Source organism: Ursus arctos, unplaced genomic scaffold, assembly GCF_023065955.2.
Source record: "Ursus arctos isolate Adak ecotype North America unplaced genomic scaffold, UrsArc2.0 scaffold_7, whole genome shotgun sequence".
Lineage (NCBI taxonomy): Eukaryota > Metazoa > Chordata > Mammalia > Carnivora > Ursidae > Ursus > Ursus arctos.
Window position 1 is genome coordinate 34650455 of NW_026623089.1, and position 17102 is coordinate 34667556.

A 17102-nucleotide genomic window follows, 5' to 3' on the forward strand; every position below is an offset into this window, starting at 1 on the left:
CATAAGAACTAGGATGATCGGTAGGGGAAGAAAGGGATAAAGAAAGGGGGGTAATCAGAAGGGGGAGTGAAGCATGGGAGACTATGGACTCTGAGAAACAAACTGAGGGCTTCAGAGGGGAGGGGGGTGGGGGAATGGGATAGACTGGTGATGGGTAGTAAGGAGGGCATATATTGCATGGTGCACTGGGTATTATACGCAACTAATGAATCATCGAACCTTGCATCAGAAACCAGGGATGTACTGTATGGTGACTAACATAATGTAATAAAAAAAACATAAAAAAAAATAAAGGCAGCAGAGGGAAGGGCAGCAGGGGCACTTCAGCGGGGGATGGGCGTGCTGTCCCTCGGACAAGGCAATAAGAGGGTGGCCTTTTTGTAGAGAATTTCAGCTGCAATAATCCAATGGAATAGAAAGCATTGTTGCCAAACCGAATTAGCAAATACCAGATTGTGCCGACAACTCTAAACATATCAGTGATAAAATATTCCTCTAGCTAGGGAGACCGGGTCCCCCTCCACACCTGTCCTGCCCCCACTCCAGCCTGTAGTCCACTCTCTCCTGGAGAATGAGCAAAGGAACCTGCCACCAGGGCTCCTCGCCACCCTAACCGGCTGCCACAGGCTGGCTCCTGGGAGAGCAGAGAGGAAACCACACCTCACCCCCCAGGAGGTCATCAGTGCAGAACTCTTCTGCAGGGATCAGCATTTCCCCAGTGACCAGCAACAGGAAAGAGTAGTCACGAGCAGACTCCAGTTCAGTTCTTGGTACCTCCACCGGTACCACCAGTGAGGCTTGGTCTCTGCCAGGTGTGTGGGGGTGTCAGGGAAGGGGAAGGACGGGGTAACTGAAACAAAGCAATCTCTTTTTTAGCCAGAGCCTTTCTGCCACGTTCTCCCTGTAGTTCCCCCACTATGTCTGCTTGTGGCTTCTTCCCAGAAGTCTGGGGTTCCCCAGGTTCCCAGGAACTGTCTTCCTTGTGGTATCTGCAGCACCGTCACGCTGTGTGGAGGAGCTCGGCCCCTGAGGGAGGCAAGGGCTAGAGGCTCAGCTCTGGAGCATGAGAGAAGAGGCTACAGGCAGAAGAGGGGAGCCGGACCAGAAATTGAGGTCCTGAGCCCCAAAAACAAATCTAACACACAAAACAAATGAACAAACAAAACAGAAACAGGCTGATAAATACAGAGAGCAAACTGGTAGTTGTGTGGGGGTGGGGAGTTGGGGGAAACAGGTGAAGGGGAATAAGAGATGCAAACTTGCAGTGATGAAATATGTAAGTCACAGGGCTGAAAAGTATGGGATAGGGCACATAGTCAATATTACTTTTAACAACTTTGTACGGTGATAGATGGTAACAACACTTAGCGTGGTGAGCTTTGAGTAATGTATAGAATTGTGAGTCACTGTGTTGTACACCTGAAACTAATATAATATTGCATGCCAACTATACTTCAATTAAAAAAAAACATTTAAATCAGGACATATAAATTAAATGAATGAGACTGGCTGGTGTCAGAGGAAAAATACTGTATAGTGTTTCCTACTTGTCTAGAAGTTCTGGCCCTCTCAAGGTAGTATTCATTTTCCTGCTTTTGGTGGGCCTATGGCTACAGGTGAATATTTCTTCTACTTGTGTTAGAAAAACAAAACCTTGGCTTCTGGTTGAGGAAAAAATCAGGAGGATGCAGGACAATGTTGTTGGAAGCAGGCTTGTCCCTTGTGGAGGTGGTGACCGCTGATCATTCCTCCAGGTTCTGGCTGCCACAGGAATGAAGTTGAATTGATGCCTGGGTCCTGTTTTGACCAAAGAGCCCAGGAGTCAGGGCTGTTACAGTGACCTCTTCTGATATTCAAGTGTTGGTTCAATTACAAACCAGTAGCAACAGCACTGGAGGAGGAGAGAAAATACACCAGATGTGGCCCTAAGGCCACTTGTTTTTGATGTCTGCATCAAACAAAGCGTCCTCTTTGTTCCCCAAGGGAGGTGAGATAACAATTTCCTGTGTAGGCTTTGCCTTCCTGGAGTGGGTGCTGCTGTCTCTCCCTCAGGGGGGCTGGTCATATCTCACAGCTGTTCTCAGTGAGATAAACATCCCAGGCAGTCAGTCCTGGGGCTGGTAGTCCCTAGGGAGGATTCCAAGAGTGCAGATGGTTGTGCCATTCTCTGCATCACTTTGACTTCTGTCTGGGTGGAAAATCCTTCTTGTCCTGAAGGCCATGGCCAAAGACAGCTCTAGAACGTTTATTGACAGGGATGAGGGGGTTGCCCATGGGGTTGGATGGAAGGTGGGACTTGAAACTCCCTTCGCATAGCACTTTATATCAAGATTGAGAAAAGGCTGTAAAAAGAAAAAGAAAAGAAAAGGCTGCTCTTATCAGACTTTGAAGAGAGGGTTGCCTGAGGCCATCAGAATGTCCCCATGTCCCCAGTGGAAATGTTCTTAGGATCGGATCAGTACAAGTGTTCACACAAAGGCATCAATACACAAGAAGGTTTTATAGTGGTGTCTTTCTCAGGAATAGTTGTATTCTGGCAATTCTTTTAAGCCAAAGGAATTAATCTTTATTAGTGAAGTGCTGATCATGGCACCCTCTTTTAAAATCCTTTTAGAATTAGGTAGAAGACCTAAAAGCACTCTCAACCAGTTTGGACTGGCCTCTGCTTGCTGCACTGCCCTTACCCCACACAACTAGTCCTTTCTCTCAAACTGAGTATTTTTTTAGTTTCTTGAGTATGTGACACTCTCTCTAGCATGTCTTTATTTGGCTGCCTTCTACCCATCCTGCAGGCCACTTGAGATGTCACTTCCTCCCTAAAGCCCTGGCTGTCCATATCCCCTCCCACTTCCCCAAGACTGGGCTAAGTACCCTTGCTGTGTACTCTTCCTAACCATACAGTTGAGTTGTATCATATCATGCTGTTGTGGCTGAGTTCCCCAGGAAGCAGATGCAGCACTGTAGTTAGGCGTGGAAAAGGCTGGGGAGTGACACCCATGAACAGAGAAGGGGAGGGTATGCCATAGCAAATCGCCACAAACTTGGTGGCTTAGGACAACAGAAATGTATTCTCTCACAGTTTTAGAGGCCAGAAATTCAAAATCAAGGTGTCAGCAGGGTGGTATTCCCTCTGAAGGCTCTAGAGGACAATCTGTTTCTTTCTTCTTCCAGCTTCTAGGAGCCCTAGACATCCTTGGCTTGCAGCTGTCTTAGTCCAATCTCTGACTTCATATTCACATGGCCTTCTCTGTCTCTCTCTTCTGTGTGTCCCTCTTAAAAGGATACCCGTGATTACATTTAGGGCCTGCTGGGGAAGGTCAATTTTCCATAATCTTCAAGTTTCTCTTGGCTGCTCTAAGAAATTGGCATGAGACAGATGAATGGGAGAAAATAAAATCCAATTATGTACATATGGGAGTTCCATGAGAATCTGAGCCCCACAGGCAGTCCGGCAATTGAGGCATATATGCCATCCAGAGCTAAGGAGAAGGGGGTAAGGGTCTGGGACTTCAAAGGGAAGGAAAACATTCACAGGAAGATGAAAAGAGGAAATGTTTGGTAAACAAATATTTGCCAGGCCATACAGAAACAATAGAACACAGACAGGAATTTTAACAAACATACTTTGCTAAGTTCCTCCCTGTCTACCACACCTAGTTCATATTATACTGCAGTTGTCCATGGTGACAGCTCCCTTCCTGGAGCAGGTCCTCTATCCACATTCTTTCAGGCAGTTAGGGGGAAGGTCAAAAGTTCTTTTTGAGCCTACTGTTTCTTAAAAATAACCAACCTAAAATAACCCACATGCCGAGGAGATACATTTTGGGGTAAATTTTGCTCCCCTACAGGTCCATCTGGATCATCCAGAATGGTTTCCTCTTTGTCTTAAAATTCCTTAATTTATTCACATTAGGAAAGACTCTTTTTTCCAAATAAGGTAATTTTCACAGATTCCAGGAATCAGGATACAGACATTTATTTTTGGGGGGACATATATGGACTGCAGGGAGGAAACAGGTTTGGATAGGAAGGGCTTTCTTCTTGAGAGGAAACTTAAAAGAGGGAAGTTAGTGAGACAGACTATAGCTCTTCATTGATGCATCTGGTCCTTGGGCTACACCTGGTACTCATTGTGCCTTCTTTCAAGATCCATCCTGAATTCTCTTTGCCCTCAGTGGCCATCTTTCCTGGTCTAGGTAGCCTACCCAGCACCGAGACTTAAGCTTTGAGCCCATGGTAACTACTCTTTCTCAAGCCAGGATTGCAGCTCTTGTCCATTCATGGTCACAGTTGGTCCAGGGAGTACTGAAAGGTCCCTAGGTCCATCAGCTGGATTTCTCCTGCCCCCATTGGGTAAATGCAGCACTTCTTCCTTCTGGATGGGCAGAGTCCACACCCCTGGCAAGATGATGGTTCCTCTTCTTGCCTGCTGATCTCTGAACACAAGAAGCCCACAGTGCTCATGTAGCAACCATAGCTTATAGTTCAACTGTGGTGTCCCTGGTGAGAGGGTATCCTCCTTGGGTATCAGGATTCCTAATCCTGCAGAGCCTAGAGATGCAGGGATGTGGAACATAAAGTCCCCCAGGGTGTCACTGGGAGAGATGGTAAGTGAAGTCATTTCTGCTGATATTCCTTGGCTCCCCAAGTCATGTATTCTTCCTAACTGGAACTTAGTGTTCCAGAGACTCATATAAAGGTCTCTGCTTTAATGTGTATAGTGTATTCGGGAGGATGACACGCCATTCTCCTGGGCTATTGTTGCCTCTGGGCTGGTGTTTCACTTGTACCATCAGCAGGCAATTCCAATGCCTTATCAGAATGGCAGCTTCTGGGTAGTGGGGTATGTGATACAACCAGTGAATCCTATGGCCAAGGGCCCATTCCCACACCTTCTGTCTCATAAAGTGAGTTCCCTGGTTGGATGCTATGTTTTATGGTATTCCATGCAGTGGGTCAGGCATTCTGTAAGCTCCTGGATAGTGGTACTGGCTGAAGCTCTGTGAGTAGGAAAGGCAAATCCACATTTAGAATACCTATCTGTTCCTGTACAAGGAACCAATTGCACTTCCAGGAAAGAAGGGGCCAATGTAGTCAACTTGCCAACAAGTAGCTTTCTGGTCTCCTCTAGGAATAGTATCATACTGGGAGCTTGGCTTTTGTTTCTGGTTATTGGCAAATTGGACATGTATAGGCAGTAGTAGCTAGATGAATACTGTAAGTGGGGGTCTATGCTGTTGTGCCCATGCGCAGCTTGAGAGGCAGACTTCTAAGAAGGCTACCAAAGATCCCTGCCTTCTGGTATTCATACTCTTGTATAATTCCCTGTCCTTGTGTGTGGTCTGGACCTAGTGACTCATTTCAAACAAATAGAACACAGCAAAAATGATAGGATGTCACCTCAGGAATTAGGTTATAAACAACTGTCACTTCTATCTTGATGGCATTCTCTCTCTCTCTCTGGCCTCTACCTTGCTCACTCTGATGAATCCAGCTTCTGTACAGAGAGTTCCATGTGGCAAAGAACTGAGGCCTTTAGTCACACAACCTGTGAGAAACTCAATCCTGTCAATAACCATAAGAGTAAGCTTGGAAGCATGTCCTTCCCCAGTTGAGCCTTGACATGAAACCACATCCTTGACTAAAAAACACCTTGGGATGGTAGCCCGTGAGAGAACCCAGCTAAGCCATGCCTGGATTCTGGATGTACGGAAACTAAGATGATAAATGTGGTTGTTTTAAGCCACTAAGCTTTAGACTACATTTTTAGTGTGCCCATTGTGCAAGGACAGGGATGGCCACTAACAAGGCATAATTGACTAAGAGAAACGGACTGAGTCATTTTGTCTGTTTGGTTGTTTAGTGCCTCTTCTATGGTGGATGTTCTCTGGTGGGCATTCACATGTAATGCAAAGATGTTCAGAGTTTGTGCTCAGTTCCCACAACGAGCATCCACCTGCCTCTACTCTAGACATCCTGGTTCAGTTTACCAACTTCTTTCTTCCAGTTCTGTGGCCAACAAGCCAGGCCATTTGCCACTGCCCATGAGTCCACACGTCTTCTAACCTCAGGCCCATTCTCCTTCCAGAGCGGAGGAGCAGGTACCCTGCTTGCAGTTCTCTTTCTATTGTCATTCAAGGCTACTGCTGAGTGAGGTTGTAGAGCAGTTGCCATCCATTTTTGGTTTATACCCACATACTGAGCCAACTCATCCACACACAAAGGGCAGGCTTTTCCTTTCACCTTCAGCTGGCCTTAGGGGATCAGCTACACAGCCATAGTTATAAGATGAGGTAGGAGCATCAGTTCAACTATAACGGGTGGCATGAGTTCTGGGATACCTGTTTAAGCTTATTTCTGCCGCTCTCCTGTGCTTGGACCCAGAGGTAGCCTGGACCTCCTGCAGAACCCTTATCTGCAGTAATGGCCCAGTCTATGGGCTGGAGCAGTATTTTCAGGTATGGAATATGTTGCCTCCAGACTCTGAAGAAACCTCCCAGGCATTGTGCTTTCTTGTTTTTAGTAGGGATGCAAGACACAGAAATTTGTCTTTTACTTTGGAAAGAATGTCTACCATAATCTGAAACTAGGATCCCTAAAAGCTTTACTGAAGTGCCTGGTTCCTGAATCTTCCAGGATTTATCTGTCACTCTTGGAAGCACATCTGTCTTACCAAGTCTTCCAATGTGGTAGTCACCTTTTGCTTATCATGTCATCAACCTAATGGGTCAATGTGATATTGATAGTATATCAATATCAATGCGATATTCTTCATATTATCCAGATGGTCTAGATCTCTAGGGACTGTATTATTACAGAAGGCAGGAGAGTTAACATTGCCTTGGAGCAAAATGTATAATGTTGCCCATTCCATTTGAATGTGAGTTGTTTCTAATGGCCTTTTTAAACTGGGAATGAAAAGCATGCATTTTCCAAGTCAGTGGTTAAATACCACAGACCTGAGGCCATATTTATTTGCTCCAGCAGTGGTACTATATCTGGTACAGCAGATGTGATCAGGGCTACTATTGGTTGCACTTGCAGTAGTCTATAGTCATTGCTTAGGATTCATTCAGCTTCTGTAGGGGCCAGACTGGGGAATTAAATGGAGATGTGATACAGCCCACCATCCCTGCTACACCTTGAGATCTTTAATCCCCACTCTTCCCTCCAGGATGCAATGCCATTTTTTATTTATTTATCATAACCAGAAATTTCTGAGACTTCAACTTGACCTTCTCCATTATGACAGAGACCAAGACCAAGGATCCAATGTAGGAATTACATCAACTGTCAAGTGTAATAATCCTAATTATACATTTGGGAACAGGAGAAGTGACCACTATGTGGATCCAAGTGACCACTAAGTGGATCCATGGACCAGTGTACTCACTCTAAGCCATATTTTGGTCAGGAGTCCACTTACTGCCTTATGCTCATGCTCTCCCACTGCAAACAGGGAGGGACCATGATGGTGTTTCAGTCTTTAGGCATCAATGACAATTCAGATCCTGTGTCCAACAGTTTTTGGAAGGTCAGGCTATTTCTCTTTCTCCAATGCATAGTCAATCAAGTAAATGGCAATAAGACTTTTTGGGGAAGGACTTGGGTATCACTACACTGTATAATTGCCCTAGTCTTGTAGAGTCCTTCTTCCCAGAGATTTAGTCATTTGTCAGACAACAGGTTTTGAATCTGAAAACCAGCTCAGGTGTGGCATCTTGGCAGGGTTGTCCTGACTTTGTATTGGTGAGATGGCCCTAGCCTTCTGCTCATTCATTCTCCCTCCCTTTGATTATATATATTTAATGAGCACTCTAGTTGGCTGCATATCTATTTTGTTCCTAGGAATGCTGACTTCTATTCACCGTCTCCATGATGTTCTCTCTATAGTTAAGGCCCTCCAGGCTGCCACTCTGTTCTTGTCAGTTGTCATGATAATTACAACCACCTGGCTTCTGGTGGTTAAGCACCACCACCTGGCACTAATTGCTTTGGAGGAGCCCAACATCCCCACAGCTATCAGTGAGCCAAGTTCTGTGACAGACTCTCCTATTGTCAGCCCCAGAGGAGAGCCACCACTGAACCACTTAGTGATGATGGTCATGTCCCTCTCACCAGCACATTCTCAGTGGCCTTGGTAAATGGTGTGTCTTCTGATTGGCCTTATGGCCTCACATATTACACCCATTCCTGCAAGCCCACTTCCTGGAGCCTTCTAATTTCTTCCCCTATGTCTGCCATGGCACTCAGGCATTCCAGTCTTTCAGCATGGGCCATCACTTTCTTCAGGCTTCTAGAAGCCACCCTAAGAGCAAGTTTGTATTGCTTCTTGGAGTGTTTCTTATATCTCAAGAGAGTGACCCAAGTCCAAATACTCTCCCTTATTCAGACTTATGTTCCAGCCCCCTTGATCAAGCACCAAATCTCATGTTCTAGTGTCTTGGGGGTTATGGTCGCTTTATTCCCTTATCAGGCCTAGTCTGTCCCTGACTGGGTTGAGCTGTGACTTAACCCTGATTGTAGCCTGATGTCCAGGACAGGAACAGGGAGGCTACCTGTTGCCTTTCGGGAGAAAGCCCTCTGTATCGCTTTCCTGCATTAGCAATATGCTAGCTCTTGAATGATTGAGGCGAGTCACCCCTACAGGCTCAGAAGGTTCAGAGGAGTCTAGGGAATATCCCATGTGTCGTGTCATGATCTCAGGTTTTGCCAACCAGGGCCTGACTTTGGCATAACAGCCCTGCCCTTGACTGAGCATTGAATGGTCTTTGAAGTTCAGTAGCTATTAAATCCTGGGTTTCACTTTCAGCTTTTCTGCTCACCCACAGTAAGAGTGCTCCTTTGCAGGGGCTCCCTTCTTACTTAGTTTTAGCTGCTAACTGTTCTCAACTTTTCACTATCTTCCTATTGGTTATCACTGCAACTTAGTGATAATCATCCAAGTCCATTATCTTTATACTTAAATGCCTCAAAGTACATTTCAAATGCTTGAATCAGTTCACTCTCCTCTGTCTACAGGCCCTCCCACCTCACCGAGGGTGAAACTTTTAACAACTAGACTGCCACCTCATGCCAAAGACTGCCTTCAAACCACCTACCACCAGGGATGGGGGCAGGGTCCTCATAACCAATTGGGTGTGAGTGATACAGTTTCCAAACCTTTCTCGTACTCCTGGCTTTCTTGGATCATTCTTGGTACAAACTGTTGCAAGTTAAATTCTCTGGGAAGTAGATGCTGAATGGAGTTAGAAGTGCAAAATATTTATTGGGAAGTAATACTTGTGAAAAGAAAAGGGGCCAACTCAAGATTATGTAGAGAAAGCCATCAGACCAGGATCAAGACACGACAAAAGCTCCACTAATCCAGCAAGAGTACCTATTAACACAGTCTGAGGTTGAATGAAAACGGGGAGACCCCTGTACCACTGCCTTGCTCAGTCATTGGCTGGGGAGTAAGGTAACCAGGTATTCAGTTAAATTTACATTTCAGATAAGTAAGGATTTTTTTTAAGTATATCCCATGCAATATTTGGGGAATACATATCTTTAAAAAAATAGTCACTATTTATCTGAAATACTAATTTACCTAGGTGTCCTGTGCTTTTATTTGCTAAATCTGGCAACTCTAGCTGGGGGTCACCCCAGGAAGTGCACACTCTCAGCTACCATTGTTTCACTCAGCCATGGCCTGGGAGCCACCCTGAGAATAGTGTGACCTTAGCTTGAAAGCTGAGGGGGACCTGAAGGTGCTAAGTGCTGGAGGCTGTCAGCTAACCATACTCCCAGTAGCTGGGCAGCAAGTCCTTTCTTGAAGGGAGAACAGAGCAGAAGATTTCCGCATCTGACACATTTATTTTCAGTTTAACTGTTGTCTCCCATGCTAGAAGGAAGCCCAGTGAAGGCGAGAAAATTGTATCTCTTGTTTATTGGTGTATCTCCATGCCTAACACAGTACTTGGCTCATGGTAAATGCTCGATTATGACTTGCTAAATTGAATTGTACTTAAAGCTTCAGGGACCTGGGAGTATTTAAATAGCACAGAAAGAAGTCCTCTTGTTCTGTCCCAGAACCACACTCTGAGTTCAGCCGACCCTTCGATCACTTCCCACGTTGTGTATACAGTCAGCAGAGGTAACAGGTGGAAGACTGGCTTAAGCTGTAGAGTCTGAGTTCACAGCCACTGAATAAATAGCAGAGCTAATTATTTATGGAATTAATTAAATGCTTTCTAAGTAAGTAAAGAAGGTTCTAATTGAGGAATTTCAAGAGAGACCTCATACATGAAGGTAGGTATTTTGTGCTAATGGGTTGTGCTGTGTCTCTCCACGTATATGTCCCACACAGGACCCCAACCCAACAGACCCTGAACAGAGCTGAGTATCGTTCTGGGGCTGACTCTCACCATATCTCTCCTGTCAAATAAGCCAGGAATCCTTGCGCCACCCAATTCCAGCAGGCCGTTTCCAACCACTGTGTAAGTTCTACAGATCCCACCACCTTTCCTGTCTCACAGCCATCACTTCCCCTCCATCCTCGCTGCAACCTCGAGTTTAGATCTGCGTCTCTTACCAGGATAAGAGCCTGCCAATTGGCCTCTCCTTGTCTTTGGTGTCACCCTCTCTCCAATCCATCTTCCACACAACTGTTAGGCATTTAGCTCTAAGATTTCAAATCAATCACATCAAATCAAATCAATCAAATCATGTTATTCTCTTTCCTGAAATCTCTCCATGGCTCCCCTCCTTTTGGGATCATGTCCAAACTTCAGCTATTACTCTGCATGCCAGCAAGGTCTCCTATTCCATTTTTAAGTGTGCAGTGGAATGATGTCACATTCTTACTTTACATACTTTTTTGACTCTCCATGGATGATAGGACAAAGTTCAGCCCTCTGTGCATGGACTGCAAGGTCCTCTGTGGTCTGGACATGCCTTCATTCACACCATACCCTCCCTCACACTCTCCGCTGCCGCTTGCAGTCCCGTGAACATCACGCTCTATCATATCAGCCAGCCTCTGTTCAAACTGGTCCCTTTGCCTGAAATTACTCTTCCTCTACCCTTCTTGCTACCTGGATCAGCACTGCTCAAACTTTCTTGTGGCATCAATCACTTGAGATGGTGTTAAAATTTGGATGCTGATTCATTAGGTCTGGAGTGTGGCCCCAGATTCTGTGTTCCTAGATGCTGATGCTGCTGACACAGACCACCCTTTGAAGAGCAAAAGCCTAGGCCACCTGTTTTTCAAACCCCAGGCAAAGGTTATCATCTCTCTGAAGTCTTTCCTAAACATTCTAGGAAGAATTGACTGCTTTTTTTTCTTCCTGAACCTAGAGTTCCCTGTGACCTTTGTCAAAGCACTGGTGACATTGAATGCATTTTCATGCCATGTGCGTCCTCCTCTCCTGGATTGAAAGCTCTGTAAGGGCAGGAACCATGTCTTCATCCTTGGATTGCCAGCCCTCAGCACAGTGCCTGGCATGTAGCTGGCATTCCATAAAAGGTCGTCAAGTGAATGAGTGTAGAGTCATCCTCAGAGAAATGAAAAGCGTATTTACATCTAGGATTCCCTTTCTCCTCAACTATCTGATGTAAGACTTGAGTAGATGGAAATAGAACCCTTTGGCGACAAATGCTCAACCCAAATTTGCTTTCTCAAACTGGCTCAGGTAGCTGGAGGGAGGGACACTGCGAAGCTCACAGAACTGAAAAAGGGATAAACAACCAGTCTGCAGGAGGGCACGGTGCAGAGACACCAGCGATCATCAGCCACAGGGACCTGGTAGCCTTTTTCTTAGGAGGGGCCATCGGTTGACTTCACCTGATCTGCCTTCTATGTGTCTTTGATTTCTGCTGGTCTCTGCTTCTTTTTGTGTTGGTCTTTTCACTTCCTACTTCAGACAGGCCTATTCCAAGCTGTCAGGCTCTGGGCCCCCAGAAGAGTCAATTTAGCATCACTGCAAAGAAAACTCTCGCACACACCCCATGGCCATGGCAGAGTGTGTGTGTGGGGAAGTGGAGCTGAGCGGTGCGATGTAGTGTGTGTGTCTGTGTGTCCGTGTGTACTCGTGCATGGGGGGGGGAGGGAGGGTTGAGCAGCAAGGCCTGTGGACAGAAGAAATGAAATGAAAATTTTGCTACTTTACAAGGAGTAGCTACTTTAGTCAACCAAATCACCTACAGTTCAGAAAAACTGTTGTCAACATAGGATGGCGAATTGGGAGGGAGACAGGTAGGAAGACAGAGGTGGGGAGGCAGCCCTCCTTTTCTCCCTTCTACCTCCCACTAGTGGTGAGTCCTGGTGCCACGTGCTTGGAGTGTGGAACCAAATTTCCACGCATCTGTATCCTCTCCGGGACAGCAAGCCATCACGGCCTCGGTTGTGTTCACGAACGGCACTAACGAAGCCTTTAGTAAGTAATAAGGCCTGACTTTTGAATTACTTACTAGCTTTGGTTTTCTTATACATAAAGTATGACTAATAATAATACCCACCTCCCAGAGGCGTTGTGAGGTTAACATTTATTAAGTTAAAAGCAAGCATGCAAAGTAAGAACCGTGTTCCTGCTTCGAGGTTTGGAGAGGTGAAGTAACTCGCCTTAGATCACACAGCTTGTCAATCACAGAGGAGGATTTTAAACAAAGTCTGTCTGATTTCTGCACCTCTCCCACCAGATCCATAAAGACAAATCTCTGGAGTTCCAGGTAGAGAGGAGAACTGTTGTCTCAGCCTGCCACAGCCTGTTATTACACAGGAACACAGTGTGACCACAGCATGCCTGCGAGTCACTGGAAGGGAGGAGGGAGGTGTAGTGAAAGGTGTTTGCAAGAGCCATACATAGTAATTCTATCAGTACAATGAAATCTTTGCCCCTAAAAGAAACTACAAATGAGGGGATACTCCTAGGAGTATAATTTTTTTAATACTAGAAATAGTTTACCTCAAAGAAATGCTTCTCCATAAAAAGGAAACAATGTAGCAATATTCCACATTTAAATACAGAGTGATTTGCTCTGCAGTTGCTCCGTTGCCAGTTTTAAAACTCTGAGCCAACTCCCTCCCCATGTCACTATCTGATCCCACTCGCTTGGCTGGCTCAGGAAATGCAAACTAATATTAGCCAGAGCAGAAACATAGCTAGCAGGATTAACTGGGTACTAAAAAGAAATTACGCGATGCACACTTAAACTAATGAGGAAAACTTGGGTGACCATCCACACATTCACATGAGCTCCATCAGGGCGTCCGTCTGGTTCAGGTTCACACGATCTAGGGGCAAGTAACACGCTGTTCTTCCTCCCCTCACTTCCTCAGGAGGAGGACAGCATTATGGCCTGTCCGCTCTGGCTAACAACTACAGCTCGCCTTATTCTTGTAACTGACTTCGAGACCAAACCAAACCAAACCTACCCAGAAACAAGATAAAGAAGAAGAAGAAAAAAACCAACCAACCAGAAATGTCGTCTTTCTTGAACCCTGAACCAGGTTCTAGGATTATTTTTACACATCTTACCTATTCTAGAACCATTTTGTCTTTGTCATTGTCTTAATCTCGGTAGCCATATAGAAAAGAAATAGTGAACGTGAACATATATATATATATATATCTTACACTTCTTTAGCCACCCTGAAACTGTTTCTGTAAACATCTAAGTTGAGGGGTTTGTCACTGTGACTGCCGACGGAAAGACAGATGACCGGATTAAGAAGTTGTGGTCCATATATACAATGGAATATTACTCAGCTATCAGTAAGAACGAGTTCTCAACATTTGCTGCAACATGGACGGCACTGGAGGAGATAATGCTAAGTGAAATAAGTCAAGCAGAGAAAGACAATTATCATATGATTTCTCTCATCTATGGAACATAAGAACTAGGAAGATCGGTAGGGGAAGAAAGGGATAAAGAAAGGGGGGGTAATCAGAAGGGGGAATGAAGCATGAGAGACTATGGACTCTGAGAAACAAACTGAGGGCTTTAGGGGGGGATGGGATAGGCTGGTGATGGGTAGTAAGGAGGGCACATATTGCATGGTGCACTGGGTGTTATACGCAACTAATGAATCATCGAACTTTACATCGGAAACCGGGGATGTACTGTATGGTGACTAACATAATATAATAAAAAAACATTAAAAAAAAAAAGAAATGATGACAGCGGTCTCCACACCCCCGGGCACACAGAGGCATCAGGCAGAGGCCACAATCTTGTGTTTCAACTCAATTGATCCCCAAAGCAACCCTATAAGGTAAGGCTCTTCCTTGTGCCCATTTACAGATGGGGAAGTCAAGGCTAGGTGATCCTGCCTCAGGGCGTCCAACTAGTAAGTTCCGAGCAGTGCTTTCAATTCCTCTGGCAACAATGAAAGGATAGTTAAAACTTACTAAGCCCTTATCTTCCAGGAACCCTTACAGGCTCTACACGTATTAACTCATTTAAGTATTAACTCCTTAAAGACACTGCCTTATGAAAACGGCCTTTGCTGAGCCGTTTTCTGCCTGGAGAAGTAGAGGAGGCCATGCTTGGTGCCAGGGTCAGGATCTCTGCGCTTGTTTCCAAGTGGAAAATCAGTACACCCCCCAGGAGCAGGGGCCTCAGGGCCCAGGAAGTTCAGTCAATACTGGGGCAGCACCAGCCGTCTCTGGCTGCTACAGGACGTCACTGGCCCTTGTGGATGTGAAAGGCCAGTGCATACCAGTGCTGGTTATATTTACACAGCGGGCTAAAATTAGCTGGCATGCTCTCCTGGCAACCGGCAGGATATAAGTCTCCCATTTTATCTAGTGATGCTAATTCTGGCAAAACCAAAAAGGGTCCTTCTGCTGTTCTCAGTGGATAGGCATTCGACAACAATAATATCCTCTTCCTTCCTCTTCCTCTTCTCTACATTTTAGGAAATTTCAAATATAAATCCAGGCTGACTCTGGGTCAGGACAAATACCTACCAGCATAGAAACCTAATGGGGGTGGGGGTCCTATAAGCAGGAGAGTTTAGGGACTCCTCTGGGATGGAACAAAAATAAAATAGAAACATGTCACTGGCTGTTTTCCACCAACATTGGAAGAGCAGTGAACTTAGAAGGGCACCAGTTGGAGCACTGGTATTGTGCGTGCAAATGGAACATTCTGGGGAGGGCTGAATGAAGGCCCTGGGCTCCATGGTAAATAGCACCCAGGATGGAAGCAGACTGAGATCCACCCTGGGCTGGGACTGTGAGTGTTGCCACCTCTTTGAAGTGCCTGCACTCTCTTTTGAAGCAGAGTTAATCTATGTGGGCTCAACATGAAAAAGTAATGTGATCAAGTAGTGATGTCTACCATGGAGTAACATCAGGACGTGTGGCAGGCATTTGTGATACCTCCAAAGGATCCAGTGGCTGGGAGAGGGAATGGAGTAAAAAGAACCCAGGCTGGGGAGTTAAATAGACCCAGACTCAAGCCAAATGGTGTCCCTGGGTAGCCTGTGAAGGTAGCAGGGAGTTGGCTTGAATTTGCTGCTCAACCCTAGACTGGTCCTTAAATTGTACTATTATCTGGGGGTCCCTGGGTGGCTCACTTGGTTAAGCCTCCAACTCTTGATCTCAGTGTAGGTCTTGATCTCAGGGTTGTGAGTTCAAGCCCTGTACTGGGCTCCATGTGGGGTGGGGAGCCTACTTTAAAAAAAAATTGTACTGTGGTCTCAATGTTTGTGTCTCTCCCCCCAGTTCATAGGTTGAAATCCCAAATGCCTGATACGATGGTGTTGGGAGGTGGCCTCTGGGAAGTACTTGGGTGAGGAGGGTAGAGTGTGCCATCATCACCAGTGCCCATCTCCATAGTTCTGAATATTTGCAATATGTTGCAAGACTGAATATATTCCTAACTTTTAATGGATGATTTTAATCCATTTACAACTGTTGATATGACCGATATGTTAGAAAGTAGGTCCTTCATATTGTTTTATATTATATGTGGTAGGAAGAACAATGACTGTATGCTTTCTGTTACCAGAGCTTAAACAGAATCTTGCACCGTGTAACTGTGTTTTTTTTTGTTTTACTCTATCTTTGTGTTAGTGCCACACTGCTTTGATTACTTTAACTTAAGAATATGTCTTTATATTTGGTAGTTTAAGTCTTCCAACTTGCTTTATTATTTTCATTTTTCATTAAATATGTGAACTACATCTTAGTTCAAGTGACAGATACATACATGCATGTGTACACGCACACATGCACACATACATAAATGGCGTCCTGAGCCCCTTCTCACAAGATCATTGTAATGGTCCTATGAGTTCATGCAGCTTAGGACATTTTGCAGGAACTCACTCTATACTGATTTCCATACCTCACTTCTCTATAAGAACCTTACAACAATATACTTTCATTTCTCCTTTCCCAGACTTTATGATATAGTTGTTATACATTTTACACACATGTGTACACACACATATTATAAACCCCTATACTACATTGTTATGCTTTTTGTTTAAACAATTATTCATTAAAAGAGATTTAAATAATAAAAAACTTATATGTTGACCCATGTAGTTACCATTTCTGAAGCTCTCCTTTTTGTACATCCATATATCCATCCAGTATAATTTTCCCTAAGTTTTCTTGTAATGTGGGTGTACTGGTAATGAATTCTTCCAGCTTTTCTATTTCTGAACAAGGTTTTATTTTACCTTTGTTTATGAAAGATATTTTTTTCTGGGTATAGAATTCTAATTCAAAAGTTTTTTCGATATTTTAAAGATGTTGCTCCCTTGTCTTCTCATGCACCTTGTTTCTGATGAGAAACCTGATGTTATCCTTTCTTTGTTCTATTGATTTTCTCTGCACCACTAATTCTGAGCAATTTGATTATGATGATCCTTGGTGTACTTTAAAAGAAAATTTCTTGTGCTTAGACTTTGTTGACCTTCTTGGATTTGTGGGTTTATAATTTTCTTCAAATTTGAAATATTTTGGTTTTTATTTCTCCAAATTTTTTCTGTCCCTCTCCTTCTTTGGGGACTCCAATTACACTTAAATTACTTATTTGAATTGGCCCACAGTTCACTGATGCTCTGTTCATTTTTAAAATTCTCTTTTTTTTACCCTGTGCTTCAT